Raw genomic sequence first — 15828 nt, forward strand, 5'->3', positions numbered from 1 at the left:
CCTGCTTGCATGCCAAACACTCTACCTGTCTGATCCACCAAGGACACAGAAGATAGTGTGACTGCAGGGACTTATCTGGCATGCTCCCCGTGAGACCCACATTTCCAACTTAACTGTCCACACACTACATTTGCTGTGTCCCTGCCCACTATACTCATTACTGGCAGCAGTCAATCTGCCAATTCCGGTAAGAGTGTGGGCAATGTGAGTGCATCCACACTGAAGAGCATTGGCCAGTAAGCCTTATCTATATGAAGATGGTATCTGTTCTTTTGGACATCTCCAAATCGGTAGACTGACTGCCGCAAAATTTAGTGTGTGGACAGTAAGTTGGAAATGTGGGTCTCATGGTGAGCATACCACAGATAAATCCCTGCAGTCACACTACCCTCTGTGTCCTCAGTGGCCCAAACGGATAGGGCATCTGCCACGTAAACAGGAGATCCCGGGTTCGAGCCCCGGTCGGGACACACATTTTCAACTGACCCCAATGATATTTATCTATGCCTGTAAGCAGCTAAACGTCTGGATTTCAGTGTAATTTCATACTTCAGATGAAGGTCTTCTTGCCACAAGCTTATTTATTTAGCGGCTTTTTGTTGTGTCTGTCTGGGACTCAACATCCCCACTATATGGTCTGTACCAATCTATTTTTTTCATAATATTGTCATTATTCCATATCTGATTTTGCATAGTTTAATATTCAACTTCTTATACTTGTTCCTGAATACTTCTTAACACCTCCTCCACATGTTGATGGGTCATTTCCACTCATTTCACTGTTGTAATCCATTATAGTGTTTAGTGCAAATTCAGATTGTTTACCATAAGATCTTGGTATAGCAGGAAATATAGTTATTAGGATAGAGGAGGGCAGAGAGAACAAGAGTGAATACTACCTACTTTTGAAATAATCATTGCCAAAGAACATTTCTAAGACTGTGCTGTCCCATGTAAATTGGTATAGAAAAAGACCAAATAGGAAAGATAGCAGTAATACAATTTTAGAGAAAGACAGGAGGTGATGTAGGGATCCTAATGTTGTCAGCAGTATTTTTAGAGAATATTATGTTGAATTAATGGAAAAACTCAAAAAGAAAACAATATCTCACAAAAATCAAGAAATATAAATAAAACAATATCTCACAAAAATCAAGAAATATAAATAACGTATCCAATGTATAGAATATATTTTTCTGCCACCAGCAAGTGAATCAGAGGTAGCAAATATAATACACAGCCCAAATCCCAAAAACACAGAATATATTGATGGAATACAAATATGTGTAATAAAGTACTACACTCACTGGCTAATGAGACAGCTGACTGATTTGATTAACCAACTTTGGAAAAAAGAGTATGATTGTGCCCTCAGGATGTGATAAATGTATTATAGGGTGTATATGTGGACAAGTAAAAAAAATTCCCAGATTTTTCCCGGATTTCCCAGTTAAAAATACACTTTCTCCCGGATGAAAACAGACTTTTTCCATGTTATTTAGTGATAGTTTGTTTTCCCTTGGAACTGTAAAACTTATCAATCCTTTGAATGGTTATGTTTTTATACATGGGCATCGAATTTCCCGGCACTTTAGAAAACGAAACTCAGGGAAGAAAACTCCTTTTAGAAAGATTTTTGATAAGCAGCAACATGTCCACTGCATATTTTCTTATTACAAAAGTATAAATTTGAATTCCACCAAACACCGCATCTTACTTTCCAAAACATTGTAATCGAGATTGCAATGCACTTTTGTAAGCCAGTCATGGCTCATGTCACGTGATCCCGTCAGCCGATGATAATGACCACAGGACACGTGATGTAGCCAGCTAATAGCAACATCACTGTTAAGTAGCGTGCACACACAAACAGGAAAAGTTAATGTTTTAAATTAATATACATAGTTTTGCTACAAGGAAAGCAAAGCTTTCACATATAGTATTGGTCTCTAAGGTTAATAAGCTGACAGAGAAGCTAAGCTTTCACATATAATGTTGATATTTTTTGTACTTGTTACACTTTAAGATGTATCACACAAATGTGCCAGAAAAAATTTTAGCCAAGTCCAGTGACTTGTCCTCAAAGTTTTCTACAACTAAACTGGCTACCGCAGAGGAGAGAGAGCTTCCCATAGTACTACATCAATTTGCTCATAGTAACGACATGGATGTCTGATCTTCTGGGCTCAAAATACTTCTAAATGGCTCATCATCAAACACGCTGTAATTTAAGAAATTCATCGTATATTCTTGCACATAGTTTAACTTGCGTAAAAGGAAATTTACTTTGAAAGTAACGCTTTTCAAACCACCAACACAATATCTTACCACAACCTGTTAGAAATAGGTTCATTTCAGCAGTCGTCAGAGAGCGCCAAATAACAGGTGCCACCACACTTTGGCAGCTGCTATGACACAGGAAGTCCGTATGTTCATACGCGTAAAACATTAAAAGATCTTACATTATGTTATAAAGGAAAAAATACATCAGAGGATACTCCAAGAGCATCAGAATTTTGTGAACCATACTAAAATGGCACATTGAAATTGCATACTTAAAGAGCACATTCATATGTCCAGATTCCCGATGAAGTAGGCCTCGACCTGATATTAAGCTTTTCAGTGTGGGTTTCGGGATGTAAATTTTCTGGGGGAAGAGGGAACAGTGCTGTCTGGTAGAGCATGCAGGGCCTAGAGGTAGCAGTCAAGCTACCTGGTAAAGTGTCATGAGGCTGTGAGGATGGGAAAGATGGGGAAAAAAGGGAATGGAAAAGAGAGTAGCAGAGAAAAGGAGAAGATTCATGGGTGCATTGGCAGAGAGCTGTGCACAATGAGGGTGAAGGGACATGAGTAGGGAGGAGGTGATAGGATGGAAGGGGCAAAAACTGTTGGGTGGAGGGTGTCATGTCAATAGGTTACCACAGGTTGATGCCATAATGATTTCAGGAGTTTAGAATGTGTTGTAAGGATAACTCCCATCTGCTCAGTTCAGAAAAGCTGGAAGTGAAAGGGAGGATCCAGATGCCCTTGATTGTGAAGCTGCCACTGAAATCAAGTATGTGATGTTCAGCTGCATGTTGTGTTGGCTCTTGGCAAACAGTTTGGCAGTGCCATTCATTCTGGTGGATAGATGGTTGGTAGTCATACCAACAAACAAAGCTGAGCGATGATCGCAGCGGAGCTGGTACACGACACGATTGCTTCATCAGATGGCCCGGTCTCTGATGGGGCAGAATAAACATGTGACAGGACTGGAATAGAAACTGTTGGGTTGGTGGATTGAGCGTGTCTTGCACCTGGATCTTCCACAAGGATATAAATCCCTATGGCAAAAGATTGGGGATGGGAGGGGCATAGGCATGGACTAGGCAGTTGGCGAGGTACAATAAGTGATGGAACACCACTTTAGGAGGAGTGGGAAGGATTGTGAGTGGGATGCCCCTCATATTAAGCCATGGTGATAAATAATCAAAGTACTAACTAGGCAAAAATGCAGCTACTGTTGATGATAATTGGTGAGATTAATTTGGATGTAGGTCTGGATGGAGTCCTTATAGGGGAGGAGGTCGATGTTCAGAAAGGTGGAACTCTAGGTTGAGGAGGACCAAGTTAAGGGGGTGGAAGAGAAGGTATTGAGTTTGTGAAGGTATAAGGATAGCGTGTCTTTGCCATGAATTCAGATCATGGAGATATCATCAATGAATCTGGAACAAATCAGGGTTTGGGGCTTTGGAAGGCTAGGAAGATTTCCTCTAGAAAGCCCACAAATAGGTTGCCACAGGAGGGAGCCACATTGGTGCCCATGGCTGTACCATATATTTGCAGTGTTCCTCCTCGCCAGCCCCTCATGGCACCCAGATGCTGCATAGCCAATATTTTCAACCTGCCACAACCCTGAAAAATCCCTGGCAGTACTGCACTAAATCCAGAGCCAAAACAATCCCAGAACACTTTCCAATAAAATCCTCCACCCCACAGAAGTTTCAGTTCTATCCAAAGGCTTCACCTTCAGCCATCGCCCAAATTCAGCCATGTTGGACTTCTCAAAGCTCTACTCTCCTTTTCCCAGTTCCTGCAATGGAAACACTTCTTTGAAGCCAATCCTACCAACTAAAGCCAACCTAACTGCAATGTTTAACCTTGCCTCACCCAGATCATATCACCATCTAACTGTTATTCTCCATCCTCCCTTCCACACCACCCCCTGGCTACCTTCCAGGAATTCTTTACTCCAACTTGGCTCTACCATCCATCCTCCCTTCCACACCACCCCCTGGCTACCTTCCAGGAATTCTTTACTCCAACTTGGCTCTACCATCCATCCTCAGGTTCCTTCCTAAAAACACCAACCTTTGAGCAGAAGAGAGGACAGCCATACACAGAACAAATTCTGACCTGTTGTTGTGGTCTTCAGTCCAGAGACTGGTTTGATGCAGCTCTCCATGCTACTCTATCCTGTGCAAGCTGCTTCATCTCCCAATACTTACTGCAACCTACATCCTTCTGAATCTGCTTAGTGTATTCATCACTTGGTCTCCCTCTACAATTTTTACCCTAAGCACTATCTGTCGGCGAATTAAGGGAGCTATAAAGTTTCATTTAGTTGTACATTTGTTCGCTTGAGGCGCTGTTGACTAGGCGTCAGCATCAGTTGATGCTAAGATGGCGACCGCTCAACAGAAAGCTTTTTGTGTTATTGAGTACGGCAGAAGTGAATCAATGACAGTTGTTCAGCGTGCATTTCGAACGAATCCGCGAGAAACAACTCAGTATGAACGTGACTCGCCTAAGGTGAACGTTTTCTGTGCCATTTCAGCCAATAAAGTTTTTGGTCCCTTTTTCTTCGAAGGTGCTACTGTAGCTGGACTACAGTATCTGGAGATGTTAGAGAATTGGCTGTTCCCTCAGCTCGAACAAGAAGCACAACAATTCATATTTCAGCACATTGGTACTTATCTGTCCGTAACTACGTACCTGAACGTCAACTACCCGAGGCGATGGATCAGCCGCCAGGCAGCCCGTGACAGATCACTTCATCACTGGCCTCCAAGAAGCCCTGATCTTACAGCCTGCGATGTTTTCTTATGGGGGTATGTTAGGGATATGGTGTTTCGGCCACCTCCCCCTGCCACCATTGATGATTTGAAACGAGAAATAACAGCAGCTATCCAAACTGTTACGCCTGATATGCTACAGAGAGTGTGGAACGAGTTGGAGTATCGGGTTGATATTGCTCGAGTGTCTGGAGGGGGCCATATTGAACATCTCTGAACTTCTTTTAGAGTGAAAAAAAACCTTTTTAAATACTCTTTGTAATGATGTATAACAGCAGGTTATATTACGTTTCTTTCATTAAATACACATTTTTAAAGTTGTGGTATTCTTTTTGAATCACCCTGTACTTTCAGAAATGACTTCCTGACACTTAAATCTATACTCAATGTCAAAAAATTTCTCTTCTTCAGAAACACTTTCCTTGCCATTACCTGTCTACATTTTATATCCTCTCTACTTCAACCATCATCAGTTATTTTGCTCCCCAAATAGCAAAACTCCTTTATTACTTTAAGTGTCTCATTTCCTAATCTAATTCCTGCAGCATCACCCGATTTAATTCGACTACATTCCATTATCCTTGTTTTGCTTTTGTTGATGTTCATCTTATATCCTCCTTTCAAGACACTGTCCATTCCATTCAACTGCTCTTCCAAGTCCTTTGCTGTCTCTGACAGAATTACAATGTCATCGGCGAACCTCAAAGCTTTTATTTCTTCTCCATGGATTTTAATACCTACTCCGAATCCTGACCTAATGAACCTATTTTCAGACAAAGGTCCCACCACTGTCATAATGAACTGCAGTGACTACCAGGTGGAATGCGCCTAACAATTGTCTAACCCCCTCCACCTATCAAATGTGCCACAGTGATCCGTTGCCAGAAGTCCGACGTAACCTCCAGTCCCTGCATATAGCTTTAGGCACTTCCCAGAACCTTTCCAATGGATCCATTTCCCTCCTCTACAATGTTACAATCCACACACCCATCTTCAAAATGCTCCCCAAAGTCTACAAACCCAACAATCCTAGACACCCCATTGGAGCTGGTTATTGTGCTCCCGCTGAAGGAATTTTGGCCTTTATTAACCAACACCTCCACTCCATTGCCCAAAATATAGCCTTCCACATGAAAGATACCAACCACTTCCTTCACCAACTCTCCACTAGCCCCCCCCCCCCCCCCTTACCCAATGGATCCCTACTCATCTCCACTACTTCCCTGTACACCAACATCCCTAATGCTCATGGTCTTGCCGCTGTTGAGCACTACCTCTCCCAACATCCTTCCGATTTCAAACCCAGCACCTCATTCCTCATACACATTACTAACTTTGTCCTGACACATAACTCTCCTTCAAAGGAGAGATACACAAACAAATCCCGCTCGGCACCCCCTATTCCAACCTGTTTATGGGCCATATAGAGAACATCTTTCTAGCCCCCCACAACACCAAAAAGCTCTGACCTAATTCAAGGTCATTGATGATATCCTCATGATCTGGACTCTGACATTCTATTCTCATACCTTCACAACCTCAACACCTTCTCTCCAATCCACTCCACTTGGTCCTTGTCAACCCAGAGTTGCACCTTCCTGGACATTGCCCTCGTCCTCTTTGAGGACTCAATTCACACCTCTCTCCCCATTATACACTAAAACCACCAACAGTACCTGCATTTTTGACAGTTGCTATCCCTTACACACACACACACACACACACAAAATCCTTCCATACCCAAGGAGTGTGTATCTGCAGTGACACCAGCTCCCTTGGCCAGCATTACTGATGGTCTCACAAAGGCCGTCACAGACAGGCACTACCCCAGACCTCGTTCACAATCAGATTTCCCATGCCATAACCCCATACACCTCAACCCCCCCCCCCCTCCCCTACCTAGAACCAGCTACAAAGGAGAATCCCCCTCGTCACCATACCATCCTGGACTGGTACACTGAACCACATCCTTCAGCAGGGATTTGATTATTTATCATCATGATTTGATAAAAGGGGCATACTACTCAAGATATTTCCCACTCCTCCTGAAGTTGTGTTCCACTGCTAAGTAAATCTCCACAAGATCCTTGTCCATCCCTATGCCACTCCCAATCTCAACCCTCTGTCACAGAGATCAAATCCCTGTGGAAGATCCCGGTCTAAGACATGCCCAGTCCACCCAATCAACAGTTCCTATTCCAGTCCTGTCACAGGCTTATTCTATGCCGTCAGAGGACGGGCCAGCTGAGAAAGCAGCCATGTCGTGTACGAGCTCTGCTGCAATCATTGCTCAGCTTTCTATGTTGCTATGACTACCAGTGTCTATCCACTAGGATTAATGGCCACTGCCAAACTGTGGCCGAGAGCCAAGTAGACCACCCTGACACACAATGCAGCTCAACGGAACATGCTTGATTTCAGTGGCTACTTCAAAATCCAGGCTATCTGGATCCTCTCCTCCATCACCACCTTTCCTGAATGGAAGAGAAGGGAGTTATCCTTACAACACATTTTTGGCTTCAAAAAGCATCCTGGTGTCAACTTAACACTCTGCCAGTGCACCCACCAATTCCTCCCCTCTCACCCCCAAACTCACATCTCCATCCTCATTGTGTACTGGACTCTGCCAGTGCACCCTCCAATATTTTTCCCCTCTTTGTTCCTCTCCTTTCTGCTCCCTTTTCCCCTTCCCTCCCTCCCCCACAGCCTCCCAACACTGCACTGTATAGCCGTGTCTGCCACCTGTAGCCTCTGCAGGCTCTGCAATACAGCACTGTTTCCTCTTGTCCTAATCCACACCCTTTATTCCCCAACTTTCCCCACTCCAATAAGGATTGTTGCTCCTGTTGGACACATTTCAGTTTTAGTCTGGCGTGAGCAGCCAGAGATAGGGGTCATGTGTAGATGAGAAGTGTTTGCCTGTGTGAATGCATGTGTGTTTCTCTTTTCTAAGTAAGTCATGGCTGTAAGATTAATGTGTAACTGTAAGGGTCTATGGGTTGCATGCAACTATACCGTACATAACACGCTCTCACCAGCCGACCTATCTGGAACGCTGACTATTTGCTTGGTCAGTACACGTGTGACCGGCCGCAGTGCACCACAGGAGAGTAAGCCAATGGCTGCCATCCATAGTGTGCTGTATTAACTAGTGTGGCCTCAGGCGCGAATATGTCTCTTTTCTTAGCTCACCATGGAGCCTTTCGATATGGGTGCGCATAGCGTGTGTGTTTTATAATCAGCCTCTGTTAAAAAAACTACTTTAACTTACCTCTCGTGTTCGCGTATTGCCGTACCTCAAGGACCCACCGCTTACAAATCCTGACAAATATTTTGTCTAATTATCAGCAGCCTTTTCAGTAGTTGTAGGGGCAACAGTCTGGATGATTGACTGATCTGGCCTTGTAACACTAACCAAAACGGCCTTGCTGTGCTGGTACTGCGAACGGCTGAAAGCAAGAGGAAACTACAGCCATAATTTTTCCCGAGGGCATGCAGCTTTACTGTATGATTCAATGATGATGGCGTCCTCTTGGGTAAAATATTCCGGAGGTAAAATAGTCCCCCATGTGGATCTCCGGGCGAGGACCACTCAAGAGGATGTCGTTATCAGGAGAAAGAAAACTGACGTTCTACGGATCAGAGCATGGAATGTCAGATCCCTTAATCGGGCAGGTAGGTTAGAAAATTTAAAAAGGGAAATGGATAGGTTAAAGTTAGATATAGTGGGAATTAGAGAAGTTCGGTGGCCGGAGGAACAAGACTTCTGGTCAGGTGAATACAGGGTTATAAATACAAAATCAAATAGGGGTAATGCAGGAGTAGGTTTAACAATGAATAAAAAAATAGCAGTGCGGGTAAACTACTACAATCAGCATAGTGAACACATTATTGTGGCCAAGATAGACATGAAGCTCATGCCTACTACAGTAGTGCAAGTTTATATGCCAACTAGCTCTGCAGATGACGAAGAAATTGATGAAATGTATGAAGAGATAAAAGAAATTATTCAGATGGTGGAGGGAGACGAAAATTTAATAGTCATGGGTGACTGGAATTCAATAGTAGGAGAAGGGAGAGCAGGAAATATAGTAGGTGAATATGGATTGGGGCTAAGAAATGAAAGAGGAAGCCACCTGGTAGAATTTTGCACAGAGCATAACTTAATCATAGCTAACACTTGATTCAAGAATCATAAAAGAAGGTTGTATACATGGAAGAATCCTGGAGATACTAAAAGGTTTCAGATAGATTATATAATGGTAAGACAGAGATTTAGGAACCAGGTTTTAAATTGTAAGACATTTCCATGGGCAGATGTGGACTCTGACCACAATCTATTGGTTATGAACTGTAGATTAAAACTGAAGAAACTGAAAAAAGGTGGGAAATTAAGGAGATGGGACCTGGATAAACTGAAAGAACCAGAGGTTGTACAGAATTTCAGGGAGAGCATAAGGGAACAATTGACAGGAATGGTGGAAAGAAATACAGTAGAAGAAGAATGGGTAGCTTTGAGGGATGAAATAGTGAAGGGAGCAGAGGATCGGCTAGGTAAAAAGACAAGGGATAGTAGAAATCCTTGGGTAACAGAGAAAATACAAAAATGCAGTAAATGAAGCAGGCAAAAAAGAGTACAAACGTCTCAAAAATGAGATCGACAAGAAGTGCAAAATGGCTAAGCAGGGATGGCTAGAGGACAAATGTAAGGATGTAGAGGCTTATCTCACTAGGGGTAAGATAGACACAGCCTACAGGAAAATTAAAGAGACCTTTGGAGAAAAGAGAACCACTTGTATGAATATCAAGAGCTCAGATGGAAACCCAGTTCTAAGCAAAGAAGGGAAAGCAGAAAGGTGGAAGGAGTATATACAAGGGCGATGTACTTGTGGACATTATTATGGAAATGGAAGAGGATGTAGATGAAGATGAAATGGCAGATACGATATTGTGTGAAGAGTTTGACAGAGCACTGAGAGACCTGAGTCGAAACAAGGCCCCGGGAGTAGACAACATACCATTAGAACTACTGACAGCCTCAGGAGAGCCAGTCCTGACAAAACTCTACCATCTGGTGAGCAAGATGTATGACATAGGCAAAATACCCTCAGACATTAAGAAGAATATAATAATTCCAGTCCCAAAGAAAGCAGGTGTTGACAGATGTGAAAATTACCGAACTATCAGTTTAATAAGTCACAGCTGCAAAATACTAACACGAATTCTTTACAGATGAATGGAAAAACTGGTAGAAGCCGACCTCGGGGAAGATCAGTTTGGATTCCGTAGAAATGTTGAACACATGAGGCAATAATGACCCTAAGACTTACCTTAGAAGAAAGATTAAGGAAAGGCAAACCTACGTTTCTAGCATTTGTAGACTTAGAGAAAGCTTTTGACAATGTTGACTGGAATATTCTCTTTCAAAATCTGAAGGTAGCAGGGGTAAAATACAGGGAGTGAAAGGCTATTTACAATTTGTACAGAAACCAGATGGCAGTTATAAGAGTCAAGGGGCATGAAAGGGAAGCAGTGGCTGGGACGGGAGTGAGACAGAGTTGTAGCCTATCCCTGATGCTATTCAATCTGTATATTGAGCAAGCAGTAAAGGAAACAAAAGAAAAATTCGGACTAGGAATTAAAATCCATGGAGAAGAAATGAAAATTTTGAGGTTCGTCGATGACATTGTAATTCTGTCAGAGACAGCAAAGGACTTGGAAGAGCAGTTGAATGGAATGGACAGTGTCTTGAAAAGGAGGATATAAGATGAACATCAACAAAAGCAAAACAAGGATAATGGAATGTAGTCAAATTAAATTGGATGATGCTGTGGGAATTAGATTAGGAAATGAGACACTTAAAGTAGTAAAGGAGTTTTGCTATTTGGGGAGCAAAATAACTGATGTTGGTCGAAGTAGGGAGGGTATAAAATGTAGACTGGCAATGACAAGGAAAGCGTTTCTGAAGAAGAGAAATTTTTTGACATTGAGTATAGATTTAAGTGTCATGAAGTCGTTTCTGAAAGTATTTGTATGGAGTGTAGCCATGTATGGAAGGGAAATGTGGACGATAAATATTTTAGACAAGTAGAGAATAGAAGTGTTGTGGCGTAACAAGACAGCTATGCCACACTGAAGTAGCCGACAGGCACGCGTAATCGCACGTAGGCTAGATAGAGGTCTGAAACAGGATACGTAATGAATGGTAGCAAGAAAAGTACGTAGCTGCTTTAATACTTAACTTTTAATCCTTCATGTGAATACAGCATTCCTTGATGATACAAGTGAGACTCTATCTTAAAATGGTTAATGGCGCCTTGCTAGGCCGTAGCCATTGACTTAGCTGAAGGCCATTCTAACTGTCTCTCGGCAAATGAGAGAAAGGCTTCGTCAGTGTAGTCGCTAGCAAAGTCATCGTACAACTGGGGCGGGTGCTATTCTGTATCTCGAGACCTGCCTTGTGGTGGCGCTCGGTCTGCAATCCCACAGTGGCGACACGCGGGTCCGACATGTACTAAATGGACCGCGGCCGATTTAAGCTACCACCTAGCAAGTGTGGTGTCTGGCGGTGACACCACAAGAAGCTTTCAAAATGTGCTGCTACAGAATAATGCTGAAGACTAGATGGGTAGATCACATAACTAATGAGGAGGTACTGAATAGAATTGGAAAGAACAGAAATTTGTGGCACAACTTGACTAGAAGAAGGGATCGATTGGTACGACACATTCTGAGGCATCAAGGGTCACCTACTTAGTATTGGAGGGCAGCGTGGAGGGTAAAAATCATAGAGGGAGACCAAGAGATGAATACACTAAGCAGATTCAGAAGGATGTAGGCTGCAGTAGGTACTTGGAGATGAAGAAGCTTGCACAGGATAGAGTAACATGGAGAGCTGCATCAAACCAGTCTCTGGACTGAAGACCACAACAACAACAACTCCAGTTAGGCTAGAATATGAAAGGCAGTGATGGATTTTTATTTTACATTTTAGTGTGTCATTGGCGTTAAATTAGAGGAAATGTCACTATCCATTCAGAGTAACATTGTCGATCTACAAACTGTTACTAATGAACTGCAAGAAGAGATTCAGCAGTTAAAAGCAGAAAGAAGCAAGCATAACATTCCGAAAGACTTGGCAAATGATAGTTCATGCAGTACAGGTACAACTACAATAAAGAATTTTTCATTATTGCCATCAGTACCAGTGTTTAGCAGGAAGCCTAAAGATGATGTGAAGGTGTTTTTTTTCATAAACTTGAAGGTGCCGCCCTGTTAGGATCTTGGACTGATGCCGATAAACAAGCGGTTGCCAAATTAAGAATTCAGGGAGCAGCACAAGATTTCATTAGCGCGGAGCCTGCTTGTGTAAAAACAGAAGACTACAATGAGTTTAGAGCGACTGTTGTTCAGAGATTTAAACTGATAACCGCGATCAGATTTTACAGAGAACAGCTTCACAGTTTGCGAATGAGATGAGACTAATCTATCGAGCAGTTTGCTGAGAGAATTCGAAACATCAACACTCAAATGTACGAGTGAGTAGAAGATGGAAATCGCATTCAGTTGTTCGAAGCCGACCAGAGAGCCTTGGACACATTCATTCATGGGTTGCACGGAGAGGAAGTAAGCAAAGCTGTTCGATTGGTGTGATGTAAAATATTTTCAGGAAGCAGTAGAATCAGCTGTTGGTTTTGTTTAAGCACTAAGATGACCGAATGAGATGCAGAAACAAGAACGCGGAGTTTTCAACACAACAGTACAATGCTACAGATGCAATAAGCTGGGTCACAGGCGTAAGGATTGTAAAGAGAATGAATCTGCTATCATTGCAGGATTCAGGGTCATATTTTGGGAGATTGTCGCAACAAGAAGAAAGGTAATGCGAACAACAGACAATCTGCCATATCTTTAAATGAGTATGGGGATGTACGCGCCACCACTCCGTCCGCCCCTTGCCAAAACAGTGATTCCTTTTAGTTCCAGCGAAAATCAGCCAGAAAATGACTTCGTGATAGGTGCTCTATATCGTGGGAGAAACATCAAACCACTTATTGACACAGGAGCACAGACCTCATTAATGTGATGCGGTATAATAAACGGGATAAATTGAAACCGCCACTATTAAAACTGCGAGGGTTAAACGGAGGAAAGCCACAAAACTATGGAGAAGTTGACATAGAATTAATTCTTGGTTAAGGCCAAGATGAAGGTGAAAATAAAGATAAAGATAAATACACAGCAGGAGTGCAAGAGGTTTAAAATAACTAAACGCGTTATGATGGTGTACTCGGATTTGATTTCTTGTCCGCTAACGAGGCAGAGATATTTGCCGCAGAAAGAAAGAGCAGACTAGGCTGTAGCAACTACAACCTAGGAAATCATTCTTCAGATTGTACTCAAAGGAGTAGCAATACTGATGTCGTGGGAATTGACCTACCAAACAATGCAACAGTCCTAACCATCCGAGTCACTGTTCAAATTGATCAGCCTCGGCAAATTCCCAAGGCAGCAGGAAAGACAATCTACGTTGAAGTTGTCACCCCGAAGCAAGGAAGGAACTTTGTTATTAACTGAGCAATCCGAGAAAAGTGAGTTACTGCATACAATGCATTGTTATGTTGCTAGAAGTGTAGGTGACGCTACAATGGTGAGACAGAATGTCGCAAAAGTCCTGGTTACAATAACGAATATGAGCAATGAGGATGTTGTTTTGCCACGAGGAACAAAAGCTGCATAAATGTCAAGCATAAGTAATAGTGACGTAATACATATTCCAGATGAGGTAACAAATGCTGCAGTTATAAACATAGATTTTCGTAACAGTACCGCAAAATTACGAGGAGATGAAGTTAATAATGAACTGATGCGCAAGATTTGGAAGAAGATAAAACATTTGACAGCTGATGAACAGAAAATTTTAGAGCCTGTTTTGTTGGAGTATGCAGATTTACCCTTCACTCATTTAGTTCAGTACCATATTCATACAGGGAATGCAGCCCCAATCACATGGAAACCTTACCGAATATCATTTAGTCAAAGAGAGTTGGTAGAAGACATGGTTAAAGAGCAATTAGAAGCCAGAATTTTAAAACCAAGAGATCCTTTGGACGCACCGTGGTGTTCGCCTGTTGTAATTGTAAATAAGAAATCAATTTCTGGAGAACCACAGTTCCGTTATTGTGTTGATTACCGATCTTTGAATGCTGTGACCGCACCTGACATTTACCCCTTACCAAAAGTAGTGGAAATCTTGGATTACTTGGGCAGATGTCGAATTTTTTTCAGTATGTGATTTAACAAGTGGTTATCACCAGTTAACAGCGCATCCAGATGTTCAAGCAAAAACTTCATTTGTAACAGCAACAGAAGTATACAAGTACCTTTGTCACATAGTTTAATTCTTAATTTCTTTGCGTGTTTTTGGTACTTGCATTGTTTAATCCATAAATTTCGGGTGTATTATAGTATTTGAGAGTTGTAGCATCACGTTTTAGTACCTGAATAGTGTAAATTCGCATAGTCGTCTGTCTCCTGGTTTTTTTAACTGCCAGTGTCGGTTGGTCACAGCCAGTGTGCTCCCTGCCACCGGTGAATAAGTAGCTGCCAGCAGAAAGTCGTATACTCCTAGCTCACTTATTGGTTACATAGTTTAATTCTTAATTTCTTTGCGTGTTTTTGGTACTTGCATTGTTTAATTCATAAATTTCGGGCGTATTATAGTATTTGGAAGTTGTAGCATCGCATTTTAGTACCTAAATAGTGTAAAATCACGTAGTCTCCTTCCGCCGCCGAGCAGTGTGTCAGCAGTGCGAAAGTAGCAGCATTATTGCATTTACTAGTCAATCTTGTATTTTAATAACCGTTTAAATTTTGTGTCGATTTGTTTGTGCTCTCTATAGATTAGTTCAGACGTTCTTTGCACAACAGTTTTTAGCTTGGATAGGGACTGCAACTGCTGTGTTCGGATGCAGGCTGGGTTGGCATCGCTTCGCTCCCAGCTTCAGGCAGTGTTGGCTTCGGTCACACAGCTTGAGGCTGTTGCCAATGGGCATCACTGTGGGGGTCTGGATGGGGGTTTGTCGGGGATGGCCAGCTCGTCCCACGCATCCCCCGATCGGACTATGACTGTGGCTGCCTGGGATACTGCCCACATTGAGGCTGATCCCTCACCTGTGGTAGAGTGGGAGGTCGTCTCGAGGTGTGGCAGGGGGCGAAAGACATTCTGGAGGGCTGAATGGAAGGCCTCTCCAGTTTGTCTGACGAACCGGTTTCAGGCTCTGTCTCAGGCTGATACTGATCTTTGGCCTGACATGGCTGCTTGTCCTGTTCCAGAGGTTGCCCCTCAGTCTGCAAGATCCGGGCGGTCGCAGAGGGTGGGCTTACTGGTAGTTGGGAGCTCCAACGTCAGGCGCGTAATGGGGCCCCTTAGGGATATGGCAGCAAGAGAGGGGAAGAAAGCCAATGTGCACTCCGTGTGCATACCGGGGGGAGTCATTCCAGATGTGGAAAGGGTCCTTCCGGATGCCATGAAGGGTACAGGGTGCACCCATCTGCAGGTGGTCGCTCATGTCGGCACCAATGATGTGTGTCGCTATGGATCCGAGGAAATCCTCTCTGGCTTCCGGCGGCTATCTGATTTGGTGAAGACTGCCAGTCTCGCTAGCGGGATGAAAGCAGAGCTCACCATCAGCAGCATCGTCGACAGGACTGACTGCGGACCTTTGGTACAGAGCCGAGTAGAGGGTCTGAATCAGAGGCTGAGATGGTTCTG

This window comes from Schistocerca americana, chromosome 2 (assembly GCF_021461395.2).
Source record: "Schistocerca americana isolate TAMUIC-IGC-003095 chromosome 2, iqSchAmer2.1, whole genome shotgun sequence".
Taxonomy (NCBI): Eukaryota; Metazoa; Arthropoda; class Insecta; order Orthoptera; family Acrididae; genus Schistocerca; species Schistocerca americana.